General features: G+C 38.9%; 1 protein-coding gene across 6 annotated transcripts in view; it reads right to left on the minus strand.

Moving 5' to 3' along the window:
- raraa (retinoic acid receptor, alpha a) overlaps positions 1 to 16,436 on the minus strand; it is a 181,907-nt gene that overhangs the window by 113,122 nt on the left and 52,349 nt on the right. Inside the window, exon 1 of one of the 6 annotated variants that reach the window (XM_028475408.1) lies at positions 459 to 479. The exons of the other annotated variants lie outside the window; for them this stretch is intronic. The gene's annotated coding sequence lies outside the window, so the exon portion shown is untranslated. Of the gene's footprint in view, positions 1 to 458; positions 480 to 16,436 lie in introns of those variants that run through there. 6 annotated transcript variants of the gene reach the window in all.

A 16,436-nucleotide genomic window follows, 5' to 3' on the forward strand; every position in this document is an offset into this window, starting at 1 on the left:
AGTACTAGTACCCAATAGACAACAGAGATAACAGAAAGCAACTACAGACACAGATAATTTGAACTTTTTATTGAAAAAGTCAAAAATAATTCTGCAAATCATTTGATTTCCTCTTGCAGAAACAGAAGATGCTGCAGCTTTCCCTTGAGCGTTTTCCACTTGCCAGAAGCAACCATTTCTAAAATAAAACAACTTTCTGAAGATTTAAATTGTCTCTAGACGTACACAAAAAAGTTAGTGTTTTGCAAGTAACAACAAGGATTCATGGGAAATGCAAAACCAATGCTTCAGCTTTTGTGGGTGTGGAAGATCTACTGAGGTGCAGGTTAGCTTCAAAGCTACGCAACGATGATGGTCAAAAGCCGTGGCAGCAGAAGGTTAAATGTGGCTAAGTGGAGATGCAAGGCAGTGGGAATCTCTAACAGTTTTGCTAAAGGCCCCCTATGGGGTGAACTCACTTGTCAGGGAAGCAGGCTGGGTGACATTTCTACCTCACCTCAGAAAGGTCAGCCTTTAATTATCTCAAATACCAGCAAGCGCCGCACCTGAGAAAAATAAACCCACGGATGAGCAGCAGTGTGTGTGTGTGTGTGTGTGCATCACACAAAATGAGCATAAAGTGTGCAGATCTGGACCATCTGCCCACCATCATTCACCCATTAAAGGATGCCATACCACTCATGTTTTTAACATCAAATGTGTTTAATGTATTACAAAAAACAAAATATGTACATTTATTTAAAAATCCATCTTTGAAGTACTTTTTTTTTACAACTGTATACGTTAAAACACAATCTGGATGATTGGGCCAGATGTGACGTCAAGTTGTTGATTCCGGTGCAGTGTTTTTTTCCACTTATATTTAGTTTTTTGTAGTGTTTTTTCTGCATTTTTAAGATATAATTTTATTTATTACTATGGACAACACAAGGCTGTGTGTTGAAGCTACTTCTGACGTATATATTTTCATCCTAAAGATGTAAATCCTTGTTTTAATAAGAAATAAAATAGGTTGAAAGTGACCAAATATGGTGCAAAAGGTGGTGAAATTAAATTTTAAAAAAAACACAGAAATTGGTTAAAAGATTGGATGATTGGGCCAGATGTGACGTCAAGTTGTTGATTCCGGTGCAGTGTTTACATTATGGCTACTAAATGATTTCTTTCATTTTTCCATTTTATTTAGGTTTTTGTAGTGTTTTTTCTGCATTTTTAAGATGTAATTTTATTTATTACTATGGACAACACAAGGCTGCGTGTTGGAAGATGTAAATCCTTGTTTTAACCAGAAATAAAATTGGTTGAAAGTGACCAAAAATGGTGGAAAAGGTGGTGAAATGGGATTTTAAAAACCACAGAAATTGGTTAAAAGTTGCAAATTGGAATAACCAAAAACAGAGAGAAAAAATAGTCAAAAAAAAAAAAAAAAAAGTTCAAAGTGTCAATATTGGAACAATTAGTTTAAATGTGGTTGAATTGCCATTTAAAAAATAAATAAATAATACATTACAAACACAATCTGGATGATTTGGCCAGATGTGACGTCAAGTCGTTGATTCTGGTGCAGTGTTTAATTGATTTCTTTAATTTTTCAATTTATTTATATGTTTGTAGTGCTTTTTCTGATTTTTTTAAAACACAATTTTATTAATTACTATGGACAACACAAGACTGTGTGTTGGAGCTACTTCTGACGTGTCTGGAGTTGTTATTGGAGCTCTTGTTGTGCCTCAGAGAGGCCACAGCTGGCAGTCAGCTGCACTGTTTACATACGAGACGCAACAGAGATCATTCTGTGTGACACGAGTGAGTAAGAGAGAGAGAGAGAGAGAGAGGGTGGACTTCCTGGGGGAGCGATTTAGAAAAGGAAACTACGCAAGAGAAGTAGCCTACCCGTCAACTGTCCGACGTCACTTCCAGCGTCTGAGAAAAGCAACAATATTTAAATGCACTCCCCTTCTCTCCCAACAACTAAAGTTAATATTGTTCTAAATACACATTTTCTATATCTGGGTGTAAAAATAAGCATCTGTTGGGGTTAGGGTCAATTATAAGTGTAACCGTGTAGTTGAAAATGTATTACAACTATGACATAAATATGATGCTGTTGTAATCATAATTGAATTGTAACTGAGTTCAGATAAAACACTTTGTATTTATAAAAAAAATGTTATTTACAATTTTATAAAACCCAAACCTAGGGAACATTATTGAAAAATTATTAAAAATGAAAAATAATAATCATTCAAATCGAGGGGTATACTGACACAAAAAAATAGGCACAAACGCCCACACCAAAGGCATATTTTACACGGCTTTAACATGCCATGTGCCAACAACTTCAAATAAAAAGATAACATTCTGCCTGTGGCTTTTAAACCAACTATGACTTTAGTGCAACTTAACTGAGGTACTGTATATGCATAGAATAACGGTGCATATGGATGCATTTAGAATCGATCCAAGATTCGCGCAACGTAATATCGTGATGTATCGCCGAATCGATTTTTTTTCAACACCCCTACCTAACAAGATAACCAAGGAATGATAAATAATATTTTGTGTATTTTACAGCTGATGGGTCAAAACTCACCCGTTAGCATAAAAGATGCTAACAGAAAGCGAACACAAGCGGAAGGATAATTTTTATGGGATGATTTATTTAAGGTTCAGTCATTTTGATTCAGTTTAATTGAGAATGTAATTGTTTTTGATTTTCAAGGGGAAAATAATCATTTTAATTTTAATTGTAATTGTAATTGGAAAAAATGCCAGTCACTGTAATCATAATTGAACATGGATAAATGAAGACGCAGTTGAAAAATGTAATTGACCCCTACCCTGACACCTGTTATTGTGTTTTAGAGGCAGTGACTCTGGGAACGTTGAGCTGAGGTGGCTAATATGGGAAGCATACTGGTGTTTCTTTTACCATTTAATTCCAATCAGACAGTAAATTCCTGTAAGAATGCAGGTAGCGACAATACTACAGGCATTTATACCAAAGCATGACATGCAGTGTTTGCTTTTGCACCGCTCACTGTAGCGACTCAGCTTAGTCAATATTTGCAGGGGGCTATGGCAACAGAAAGCTCCCAATCACACATAAACACAGACTTCCGTACACTTGACATTCGGCCTCACACACACACACAAAAACCAACAACTCTGCCCAGAAAGTTGCTCTCGCAATCCAAGCAGGTCGGAGAAACAAAGGCCCATAGATCACCAGTGCACAAACCACCTTGTATTTGAGTTTTCCAGCATTTCACAAATGTTCTTCGACAATCTAGAGGGCTGGTCCCCATTGTTTATACATCTGGCAGCGTGGAAAGGATTGCCTAATATGAAATATGAAGAGAGCAGGGAGGTGAGAACGCAGGGAAGAAAAGCGGGAATGGAGCCAAGACAGAGGAGTGCAGAGGTGGAGGGGTGGGAGTCGAAGACAAACACCAACTGTCATATGACAGCGCTAAATCTGAGAGGAAAGGACCACATGCAGACTAAGTGAACGACGAGCAAAGAAGAGCAAACAGAGCTGGGAGCTGTGGTTTCCATGTGGGGAGGGAGTCGTGCCTCCTGTGGTCTGGGGGTCTGCAGTGCATGTTATTCTTTCCCAACACTCACACATTTTTGCTCCGACTCATTCGGGCTCACCTCACCAACCATCTGGCACTGTGCTGACAATTGTTCATCATAGCCAACGCTCTATACCTCTCACAGTACATGATCTGACAAAACCTCAGGGTTCAAAAGTTTCAGCAAAAAACACTTATTCACACCTTAAAAAAAAGATTCCTGGAAAGTCAAATGGAAATAAAGGAAAAGCTCACTCAGGAGGAAAATGTAACCAAATAATAGGGCTGGGCGGTATGACCAAAAATGTATATCACTGTATTTTTCAAAATTCTAGCGGTTTCATGGTATATGACGGTATTTTTTTTTATTTTTTCATGCATAATTAGGTGTTCAGAGCATTTTCTGTTGGTTGAGAGAGGAATTACTGCAGTCGATTTACTATTTTACTGTCATGATGAGTGAATATTGTAGAATAATTCCACACTAGTAGTAATACAAGTTAGCAACAGCAGCCCAATAGCTCCTTGCCGCGCTAGCTGTAGCTTTAGCATTAGCTTGATTTCTAGCTTTAGCTGCTACATATTCAGTGGTGTGGTGGTTTGTTGTGGTGAATGAGGTAGCATTTTATTTGCAGCTTCACCAGAACTTATTTCGGCGTTACAGGAATTACAAATTATGATCCTTTGCTCTCTTTTTTTGTGTATTACTGCCGAACTGCCAACATGCTAAGCTAACCGTGCCTCAGTGTCCGTGAGTTAGGGTTTGGCGGTATAACGGTTCATACCAAATACCGGTATATATTTTCATTATGATATGAATTTTTAAAATACCGCCTTACCGGTGTATTTGATTAAACAACTTTCGGAACGCTACGCTGCCGGACCCTTTTCAACGTTGCACTTCTAAATAGGAAGGTAAACAGTAGCGCTCTGGTGTTAGTTTCGGTGTAAATCATACGTGTAAATGGAAAAGAAAGACACAATTGAAAGCCCCATGTGCCTGCGTGCGCATGCCTCTGCTACAGGAGAACAACACTCACTGACACAAAGGCACGGTTAGCTTAGCATGTCGGCAGTAATGCACAAAAAAAGAGAGCAAAGGATCGCAATTTGCAATTTCTATCGCATAGAAATAAGTTCTGGTGGAGCTGCTAACAAAACGCCACCTTATTCACCATAAGAAACCACCACACCACTGAATATGTAGCATTTAAAGCTAGAAATCAAGCTAATGCTAAAGCTAAGCTAGCGCGGCAAAGAGCCATTGGGTTGCTGTTGCAAACTTGTATTACTACTACCATTCCTCTTTATTTACATGGACCAAACAAAATTTCCCATGTTAAGCCCTTGAGAAAATATATAAATGTATAAATAAACTAGAAAGCAAACTATAGCATGTCAAACAGCTCTTAAACACACACTGTCAAATACAAAGACAACATAAACTTCCATTTCCAGCATTCGACAATAAGAAAACACAGACTTTTTTAATCAACTACAGTCCATCCCAACACAATAAAAGTTGTTTAAACAAGTTCCAGACTTGTCAAATTTGAAGAAAAGAAAAAAAAAAACCACATCAATAAAATGGCCAATGTGTAATTTTGAGATTGTTTCAGAACGTGGCTTTGCAACGTAAGTGCTCATGCATAGGAATGACAGAACTTATTTTTTTAAATTATTTGATTTATTTATTTGATTGGGACAGTACATGTTAAAGGACATACATGAATAAAAAAAACACACCAGTGGTTAATTTCCATCTGTTGTTCCAAATGGGACTGGGGTCACAAAGGGCTGGGGTTACAAAATATATAATATGAAAACATTAATGGGAGTATGAAGCTGCAGATGAATACTTGAATTTTGCATTTTTGTTCACTTTAGCAACATGCTACTACATGCTAACCCTAACCCTAGCATGAGAAACTGGGAGGAGATATGTTGGCCAAAAGTGTGTGTGTGTGTGTGTTCAGAAAATATGGACTTCATTTGTGGAAACCTCCAAACTAACTATAACAAGGTTAGATGTGGACACACACACACACACACACACACACACACACACACACACACACACACACACACACACACACACACACACACACACACACACACACACACACACACACACACACACACACACACACACACACACACACTATCTACACTCTATCCATTTCAGATAACCATGAATACATGTTTGTATCTTCACCAAGGCCTTTACTTCATTATTTTTTCAAAAGGGAACACAGCCCAACACACACCAGTGTGTTACGAGTGTTTACATTGTGTTTCCGTTCAGGATATCAAACGAACATTGTTATGTAAAAACCATTCGGGGAAATTTCAACACAGCAGATCCAGTGACACGACGGCCAATGACGCATTAAAGAGCAGAGGCCCCATCCTGTTTATACTGCCACTCACCCACAGGAGGATCAAACAACAACAGCTCAGAGTGGACGTCTACTGACGCTTCCAACATTCAAATTCAATAACAAACCCGCCCATTTGAAATAAATAAAACACACATTCAAATGTAAAAGTACAGTATAGTGGAATCTTTTTTTTTTTTTTTTTTTTTTACTGTGATGTATGTTTTAGTTTCATCTTTAGAATTGAAAGGGTTTGTAAGTTATACAGCTTATATGCAAAAGGATGTATATGATGATTTTATGACAAAATTATGTTTTGATTGCATGCATTGTTGAAATAACATTACTTCTAACACAAAACTGTGATTGTATCTGATCCTAGGGCACATTATTGAGCATTATTACAGGAAAAACAAAGGGGTTCTTGGAGTCAATTTAAGTATTTTTTTGTTATTTTGTAAGTTTTTGTTGTTAATTTGTATATTTCTGTTCCCATTTTGTTTATTTTGCCTGATATTTTAATAGTTTCATGAGTCCCTTTGTGTATCATTTGCTAATTTTGTTTATTTTTCTGTCATTTTGTAGATTATTTTGTGTATTTTTCTTCACGTTTTGTGCATTATTGTCGAGTCGTTTAGTCTATTTTTGGGTCATTTTCTGTATTTCTGTGGTCACTTTTTGTCTTTTTAGATTCCGTTTGGTTATTTCTTTAAGACAGTTTGTGTATTTTTCTGTTTGTGTGTACCTGTTTTCTTAAAGTCGTTTTGCGTGTGGCCCCTGGGCCGCCAGGGTCCACACACGGATTAGGCTTTCTCAGTTATTAGTCATGTAAGTGACAACTTCTTATCTTTTTTTGTTGTTGCATGGGTTGAATTTGAATTAAATAAAGTGAAGAACGTGAAAGGAAAGAGGCCTATATTACAAAAATGCTAAGTACTACAAGAGCCTACACTGTTTTTTTTTTTACCACAATGCTGTTTTAAATAAGCAAACTTCTTTAAATCAGTAAACTGTAGTGACTCCAGATGGGGGACACTGCTGCATGTACGAGTCCCATCAGCCCAACAAGTGGGCCAGGAACAGAAACATGTGGGACACAGTAAGATTACTCAGTACGCTGCTGTTCTACGTCCATGTGCGTAGTCACGTGTGCTTACGGTTAAATGACACAGTGAATTGGAAGCAGGGGTTTGTGGGTCAGATTGGACACAGATGAAGAGTAGTCATCATGCTACGATCTCTCTAGGACATCAATGCATTAGCTAGTCTGCTTTGTGTCTGTGCGTGTGTGTGTGTGTGTGTGTGTGTGTGTGGGACTAAGCTTGCCAGAGGTCATCCTGGAAATACCAAAGCCAAAACACACACTATACATGGGATACATTTAAATCTATATAACAGCTGGAAGCCTACATAATGTAAAAATAACCACCGGAAGCAGATACATCCTGCTTATTAAGAAGTTTCATAACACATAAAAGGATGTGTGTGTGTGTGTGTGTGTGTGTGTGAAGAGGATTAGCGAGAAAGAAAGGCAGATGAAGCAGTAAAAAAAGATAAGAGAGAATAAAGAAAAACCCTCTGAATGAGTGGGCAAACGACTGTGAGTTGGTTCTTGCACATCTGCCAAACCATATTCTCTCCATTTCGTTGGACATTCTCACTTACACACTCTCTCAGATAAACAAATATCGAGTATATTCCTGCTTTTTCCCATGCCTGCCCTCCAGGAGTCATAAAAGTCCCATTTAAAAATGCATGGGCTCTCTAAGCTGTGAGCGCTATCGACTGTGTTGTAGTGTGGCTATAGCTGCAGCCGGCAGCCAGGGAATGCTGCTTCTCCATTAGGGTACAAAGTGAGGGGAAGGGGGAAGGAGGAGAAAGAGGAAAAAGGGAAAATCGGAATTTAAAAATGTTCCCTAATTCCCCCATGGAAGTGCATTGTGGTAGCTGTGTGTAGCTGCGGGAGCGTGGGAGGAGGTATAAAACACAACCGTTACTATTGAAAGAGTGCAAGCGAGAGTATGGACGGACATGTGGATCACACACACCTGGGTGTGAGTGAGGAGGTAATTGATAGATTGAAGTGTTTCTCGGAGATTTTTCTCCCAATGTCCTCGAGGCTAAAAACCAGATGACTATTGATCAGGCAATTGATTGACATCCAGTCGATAGTGTGACAACAATAACTCTTTGTATGAACACCAGTGCAACCAGCGCACACAGTCCCAATACTCAATAGACCTGCTACATGTGAAAGAGCTACACAGTTTAAAAGGAGCAAAGCTTTATATAGATATGATATATAGCATTTAGATTTAGATTTAAACATTTAGATTTAACAAATAATATTTACATTTAGATTTAAACATTTAGATTTAGATTTAATATTTAGATTTAAATTTAGCATTTAGATATGATATATAACATTTAGATTTAGATTAAATATTTAGACTTAGATTTAACATTTAGAGATAACATATAACATTTAGATTTAAAATTTAGATTTAGATTAAATATTTAGATATAGATTTAACATTTAGATAAAACATATACAGTTTAAATATTTAGATTTAATGCTTTTTTTTACCTCTATATATGCGGTTAAATGTTGTGTTAAATGTAGAAAAATGTGCTAAATATGAAAAAAGTGAGATAAATAATGAAAATGTGTTAGCTACAACTTTTATACAAATTTTTTACACTTGACACCCCATAGAATAGAGATGTATTTAAGTGCCTGTAGCATGTGTTTTTATCATGTATAAAATACTGAATGCACATTAAAATGGTAAGTTTTTGTTGTGTCAGATTTTTAAAATGATGCAAAACTGGAAACAAAAAACATATGATTTAAAAACACTCTCTCTTTATTCTGATGTCATCACAAAACCTGATTAAAAAAGCCATTAAAAGTTGAGCTAGGTATTGATTCAAATTTCCCAAATGAATTTGGTTCGATTCACAAGTGCCTGATTCAATTCAATTTAGCTAAAGATATTTTAGTCACGTACCAAATTTACTTCTTAGAGAAATAACTGTGTAAATAGCAGAAAGTAACTAACTTGGTGCAGTATTACAAATCTTTAGAATTAATCCCATAGCACTTTGTTACACACACTGTAAAGACAGATTAAATAATCAACTTTAAAATTGTATGAATCAATATCGAGCCATTCAAAGGTTTTTTTTTTTAACTCAGCCCTAATTTAAAGATCATGCAGTGATAACAGATTCTGAATATGATAAATTAGGTTTAATCTGCTTCACATTAGTTAGTTATTAGGTTATTCTCCCAGTAAATATGTTAGTTACATCAGGCAAAGGCACATTTTATCAAAACCTGCACAGCATTTAAAAGATAAAAGAAGTAAAAGTGAAAAATTAGGTCAAATGAACTCAAACCTTATCTGAAAAACAGATCAAATGTTTGGTTTGCTTTGTGTTGCATTTAATATGGTCAGACTTTCTGTCAAATCTTCATTACGGGCCATGGTGGATGTTGAAGTCTGACTGTTTGAAGGTGTGGACGTGTCTTTTATACAGATAACAAGTTCAAACAGGTGCCATTGATACAGGGAACAAGTGGAGGATAGAAGAGCGTCTTAAAGAAGAAGTAAAAGGTGTGAGAGCCAGAATTCTTGCTTGTTTGTAGCCGCCAAATACTTATTTTACACAATGGTTTACAAATAAATTATTTAAAAATCATACAATGTGATCCTGGATTTTTTTTTCACATTCTGTCTCTCACTGTTGAAGCGTACCTATGATGAAAATAGACTTCTCACATCTTTTTAAGTGGTACGACTACCACTGTAGATGGACACTGGGCTGCATGTGGCCTGTGAGCCACCATTTGAACACCCCCTGCTTTGAGTTTCTAAGTTCACTTCCGACAGAATCTTTCCAGGAAATCAGTACACAGCTACTAAAAGTGAAATGTGGCTTTAACTACTTCGCGAGTCTGCTTTCATTTAACGATGCAACCCTATTCGCCGACGTGTCCTTGAGCAAGACAATAAACATCCCGGTGCACTTGACAGCAGCATCTGCTTAATGTCTTGAAAATTAACATGTAAATGAGGATTCAGTGGTTTGGGTGAGACTTGCATGCACCGGTGCTCATTTTATCTGGGGAGTGTTTCTTCCCTCCCTCTCCTCAGCTCCACCTCTGTGTGAATGTGGAAGTCAAACACGCTCTATCAGAATTAATGAGCGAGCACCTAAAACAGCCATGACACTGAAACAAGGTTCCTGTCCCCTTTAATGGCCCATACAGACAAAGCCTGTAGTATTTCAATTAACAGACAATGGGATGATGTGAAATAATGACATATAGGAAGAGTTGAGTGACACACGGGAATGAGGTAATAAGCGGCGGCACCTATCGCTTTAATGGAACATCGTGGATGAGTGTAGACAATAGGACTTAATAAGAAATGTAAAATTATGATGTAGGCTCTTTCCAAAGGGGTGAGTGACACCGGGGAGTAAGGCAGTTACGTCTTAATGCACTGCTGCCACCAGAATGAATCAACTCTGCATATTGGAGGAGGAAACCATCGGAGGGCTGCTAATAGCAGTCGCTGTCAGGCTCACATTAACCTTGAGAACAGCCAGGGGACTGTGTTAGCCCTGCTGACCTCTCTCCTTCACGCACACACACACACACACACACACACACACTGTCCCTGTTATGCCTATATATATGACTGACGGCTATATGTGCACACACGTCTATCCCTCTTCCTGTGTCTTATGAGCCCCATCAGTGGGATTAAATCAGTCCATCACAGGCTGCTATTACGCCACATTGGCTGTCTGGGTTGAAGTGAAATCACCTTAAACCTTTCCTGCCTCCCCCAGGGCTAAGGGTCAATGTGGACTAACAGCAGTCGCCCCCCCCCCCTCAGCTAATTTAATGTACCCCGATCTGCATACAAATGCACTGATCCCACAAAACCTGTAACCTGTAACAGAGCATGTCCCGTACAACAGGTTTTTTTGATTTTTTTTATATGAAATGTGTGATGTGTAGCTTTAATTGGCAAAATGTTCATGCCGACGTAACAATAAAACATTGTTTGTATCAAACAAAAATTGGTTTTATACCAAATTGTTGTGAAATGTCAATTATTAGTACCATGCAGAGATGCACACGATACTATACTAATATATACACGTCCCATTCCATTCATACATTTAAATAATTAGTATATATTAGGAATACGATTAGATTAAAGCTGCTTTTTTATTAGATAAAATCCTGTACCTCACAAATCAATAAATCCAACATAATAATAATAATAATAAGAATAATAATAATAATAATAGCTTGGATTTATGCAGCGCTTTTTTTTTCATTTAAAATAATCTGTATATATCTGTACAAAAACACTAAGTTGTCTTTAAAAACCTTATTTCTAACAGTATAACATAGGTGTGGTTTGGTTTGTCCTAAGATAAATGTCCTAAGTCCTAAGACAAATGAAAAATAAAAATGAAATGAAATAAATCAATGAATAAAAACTTGTTTAGGAAGTAATTTTCCATGTTTATTGTAGAAATGAACGCTGACATACCGAGTTCAGTGAAGTGTTGGGTTTTTTTCCTCCTTGAGAAACATCAGCTGTCTAGTCTTTGCCTTTCCAATATAAACACATAAAAGCTGCTCTTCTCATCAAAGAGCCACTGCTCCATCTGCAAAACACCTGTGTGACTTTGGTCCACGCACAAATTATCAACTGCTGCCCTCCTCTACCATCGGATTGTGGTCACACGTACACACACACACAAACATTGCAAAAAGCTTTTCAGTGCTCTTGCTACTAGTGCACTGCGTGCAATGCTGCATCAGTCAATTGCAGCGTGCTGTGCCACTGTGCTACAGTGGCTGGACTGGAAAGATATAAATAGAACACTGTTGACAATATGCTTTCTCCAAATGGGTGTAATCGTATTATGCTCAAGGTGCTAAAAGCCTGGAGTTTACAAAACAGGGCACTGAGAGAAACTGGGTGAGACACATGAGTTCTGTTTAAACAAAAGCTTGGAGGCAGAGCAGCACGAGTTCATAAAGTGGAGGATTCCCAAACTCTGACTAATCAACAGAGCTTTAATGTTCTTAAGTTCTTTGGTAAATGTGTTTTTTTTTTTTTCTTTTTTAGCATTTATCATTATTCTTGTTTAGAGCTTTTATTTTGCACTCTAAACTGTTCACATATTGTTTGTTAAAAAGTAGTTCATTAAAAATACAGACCTGATGAATAATTGTGATTAATAATAGTGATTACAATATTGATCCAAATAATCGCGATTAACATTTTGGCTATACTCGTGCAGCCCTATCAACAGGTGACTGTCAAGAGTGTAAATTGCGCTCTTAGTTACAGGACTAATTCAGTCAGGATTACTTTAGTCAAATTGTTTTATTTTGTAAGCATTTTAGATTTGGCGGTAAGGCTCTGTTCTGGGACCTCTCTGCCATTCCAGCAGCTGCGTGAAAAGCCACGAAGTGAAGGGAGCTCCCTCTTGCTTTTCCATGAGCTACATGGAGAGGCAAAAGCAGAGAGAGCGGTCAAGAACAGAAAGTCAAACAGGAACAGAACACAGATGTTTAGATCACAACAAGAGACACTGTTTAATTAGACAGAAGAGGAAGAGCTGGGGTGGGGGGTGGGTTACCAGGTGTTTGCGGACGAAGCGTGCGGAAATAGGCATGTTTGTAGTGGTTTCAATACAGCACTGTGACAAACTCTAACCAATGGCAAGCATGGAACAAGATCAGCTGGATGATTAACTGAATTAAGGAACGGCTACTGTCAGCTTGAGTTCCGTGCCTGCCTGAACTTACGCGATGCACAATTTCTTGCTGACGGAAGGTGGTGGTAGCACAGGTTCGAGGTTTGGCTGCTTTGACAGTGTTGGGTAATGGAAGCCCGGGTGGTTAAGTCCGGCCATGGCGATGATAGATGAAAGAGCGAACTTTAATCAGAATGGCGCCTGGAGCATTTTCTGGGAGGTAAACAGGTTAATCAGTCAAGTCCTCCTTCCATCCTCCCTCTCATTCTCCACTACTCTTTCCTCAGCACATGACCACTTCTGACACTGGCACGCCATTCGTCTATTTCCCATCAGCACTTCTCCTCTGCTCCTTTCCTCCTCCACCAATACGCCCCTCATTTTTCCCCAACTCTGCTCCACATTTTCTACAACCAGTCAAAAGAACAGACAACCCCCTCCTTCCCCAGCAGCTCATGCTATCAGCCACATCCCACCATCTTATGAAGGGGAACTTCAGAGCATTCAGTCAGTCCATTTAATATCTCACAGCATCATCAACTATAGAAGTATGAGGAGGGAGGAGAGCGTTTAAGCCATTCATACGCTCAGGGTTTCCTGTGTTATTGCCCGTCCACTGGCATGTTATAAATGAACACACTATAAACTCAGGAGCGATCACACAAGTTTGTGTCCAAGTCAAAAAATGAGTCAAACACGGAAAAAATATGAAAGAGTCAAGCATTATCCATTGTTTGTGCCGTTTATCCAAACGTCTGATGTATTTACAGAACAGTCCCAAATGGCTGCAAATTATTTAAATATAACCACATAACAAAAGATTCCCATGACTTCACTATCATCATCCTTAAACTCCAGAAAGGCCTCTCTGCATTACCGTCCTGGGAAAAATAAACCATCAATGTCGACATAAAACTCTTGTCGAGCCAAGTGTGAAGCTAACAAAGCTTTAACAGTACGCCACATCTACACCACAGAAGCTCCTCAACCACACTGAGTTCAGGGAAACGTTGGGACATGAGGAGTGAGATTACGTAGCGCTGTCTGAGATTCCAACCACAAACTTGAAGTCAACAAGAGCTCCCACGTGCCAAGATAAACTTCACAGGCGGCTGCCACTCCTTTACGAGCTCAGCTGCCCAACCACAATGCTGACTGGCAGGATGGTTATCTTTGACTAGATAAAGTTGGTTGAGTAATAATCAAAGGAAACAAATGTGCTAAATAGTTCTGAAGAAAAACTTACATTGATCAGGAATAATGGTTTCTAAACCTAAAGCAGCATAGCAAAATAGAGCTTTAAGGATAGGAATGTTTGTCCAGTGGGTCAACTTCAACCCATGACTCATCTCGAAAAGTGTTTTAATTGATTATGCAAATAAGGCTTTGAGTTAGCAAGGCAGTTTTTGATTGAAATCAAGATCTTTAGTTTCTTTTCTTAAAATCCATTTTGACATATTGGTTTTATCAGTTTTTCCCAAACTAGGGGTGATGCCCGCTATTTCATGACAGGGGGTATGAAAATACTTTATCATTACTTTTCCAAAATATGTGATTGCACATTTGAAGTTATTTTTATGCATTTCAAAGAAAAACACATTTTTTACCCGTTTAGTTGGAATTTAGTGGCCTTTTATTGTGGCCCGCCTAAGGCACACCTGTACAATAATCATGCTGTCTAATCAGCATCTTGATATGCCACACCTGTGAAGTGGCACGGATGATCTCCGCAAAGGAGAAGTGCTCACTAACGCAGATTTAGACAGATTTCAGAGAAAAAGGTATTTTGTGTGTATAGAAAATGTTTTAGATCTTTGAGTTCATCTTGTGAAAAATGGGAGCAAAAACAAAAGTGTTGCGTTTATAGTTTTGTTCTGTGTAGATCCATTGTAAAACCCTTTTAGGTATTACTTCCTACCAACCCCCCCACTTTTGTCAAAGCAAGAATTCAGGATGTTTGCGCGTTTAATGATGTGAGCAGCCATGCGGCAGTTTGCACAATACACGCTAGCACCTCAGAGGCAGAAAGCTATTAATGATAGATCAGTGCATGACTCGGGGTGGCAACAGGAGCAGAGAGGGTGACGTCAGCAATGCCTGTGTGAAAAATAGATAAAAAAAATCCATTCATTTGGAGAGCTGCGTGGGAGTTCAGAGTAACTGAGACTGAAAAGTGCCTAAAGACAACCATACTGTTGTTGGGCAACAGAATTCGAAGCCAACACACACACACACGCACACACGCACACATGCGCGCCTGCACGCACGACTGTAGGGATGAGAGAAAATGTGCATTTCAACCTCCCACAGCATATACAGTACTACACATCAGATCATAGACTGATCTCGTATGGAGCCAAAAATCCCACGAGAGTTGAAATTATCACATAAATTCCCTGGAGGTTTTATAAAGGAAAAAAAAAACATCAAATGCTACACACAGCATTGTAGTCTTCCATTAGCCGTGAGTTAGTCCTGCCTAACCCCAGCTCCACTCCACGAGCTGCTTCATGTTGCCCTCCCCAGGGCCACTTCAACTTCCCTGCATTTCTTTTTCCACATTTGTTTTTTTGTTAGTCTCTCCCTCTCTTTCTGTCTCTCTCTTTCTCTCTCGTCCTCAGAAGGGTGGCGGTCAGGGGAAGTTGGGGATTAAGTGAGGACACTGATTTGCTCACGCATGCCTTATGAAACCTCAGCTTCCTGTCGTTCGCAGAGACTCACCCCTACAGGCTGAAATCTTTATATTTAGTGCAAGGGAGACCGCTGACTTTGTGTTTATGTCTGATGCTAAAGGTCGTTGCTGTATTTAGAACTTGATAAAGTGTCCGATAATCTCCACGGCTGATTATTTATAATCAGAGGAGCTTGTGAAAATGGCAATCCAGCTGTATACGAGTGAGTAATGGAGAGGAAAAAAAAGTGTGTGTGTGTGGGGGGGGGGAAGAGGCGATAGATTTATACACCCATCAGCCACTTTGTCTCATCTCACTGGATGTAAATGAATTTGTCCTGACAACTGAGGAAGGATGCGGACGAAAACCTCCTGCCCCATCTGCACACTGAGGAAACAAGGAGCGTGGGGGGAAAGGGGGGGGGGGGGAACAAATCCAGGTAGAATTAAATCCTTTATTGTATGGAAGAGAAGGTGCATAAAAAAAAAAACTAATGAAATGGAGAAGTTAAAGTTGAGCTGGGGAGGAAAAAGCAATAAAGAAGGAAACATGATATCACTATTAAAATGACAAACATATTGAAAAGAATGTGAGAATAAAAAGAAGAGTTGGGTTGGGTGTGTGTGTGTGTGTGTGTGTGTGTGTGTGTGTGTGTGTGTGTGTGTGCGTGTGTGTGTGTGTGTGTGTGCGTGTGCGTGTGTGTGATAAAGGGAGACAGTGAGAAAGACACCTTGTCAGAAAGATGGAGAGAGCCCAGGAGGAAATCAACAGGGAAACCTAAACCGGGAGGAATATAGAAAAGGAATGAAGACAGAGAACTGGGGGGGGGGGATGATGAGAGGCTGCCTTATTTTCTTCCATCTCAATTTGCACAAAACTTTCATTACCGCCAATTTTGACTGGAAGCCGTAGGCTGGACCATTAGGCAAGGCCAGCATCAATCAGCCTAATCTCCCTCACAGGCCACTAAATTACAGCGGTCGCTTGCTTATTAAAATGTGTTGCCCGTC

This window comes from Gouania willdenowi, chromosome 19 (genome assembly GCF_900634775.1).
Source record: "Gouania willdenowi chromosome 19, fGouWil2.1, whole genome shotgun sequence".
Taxonomy (NCBI): Eukaryota; Metazoa; Chordata; class Actinopteri; order Blenniiformes; family Gobiesocidae; genus Gouania; species Gouania willdenowi.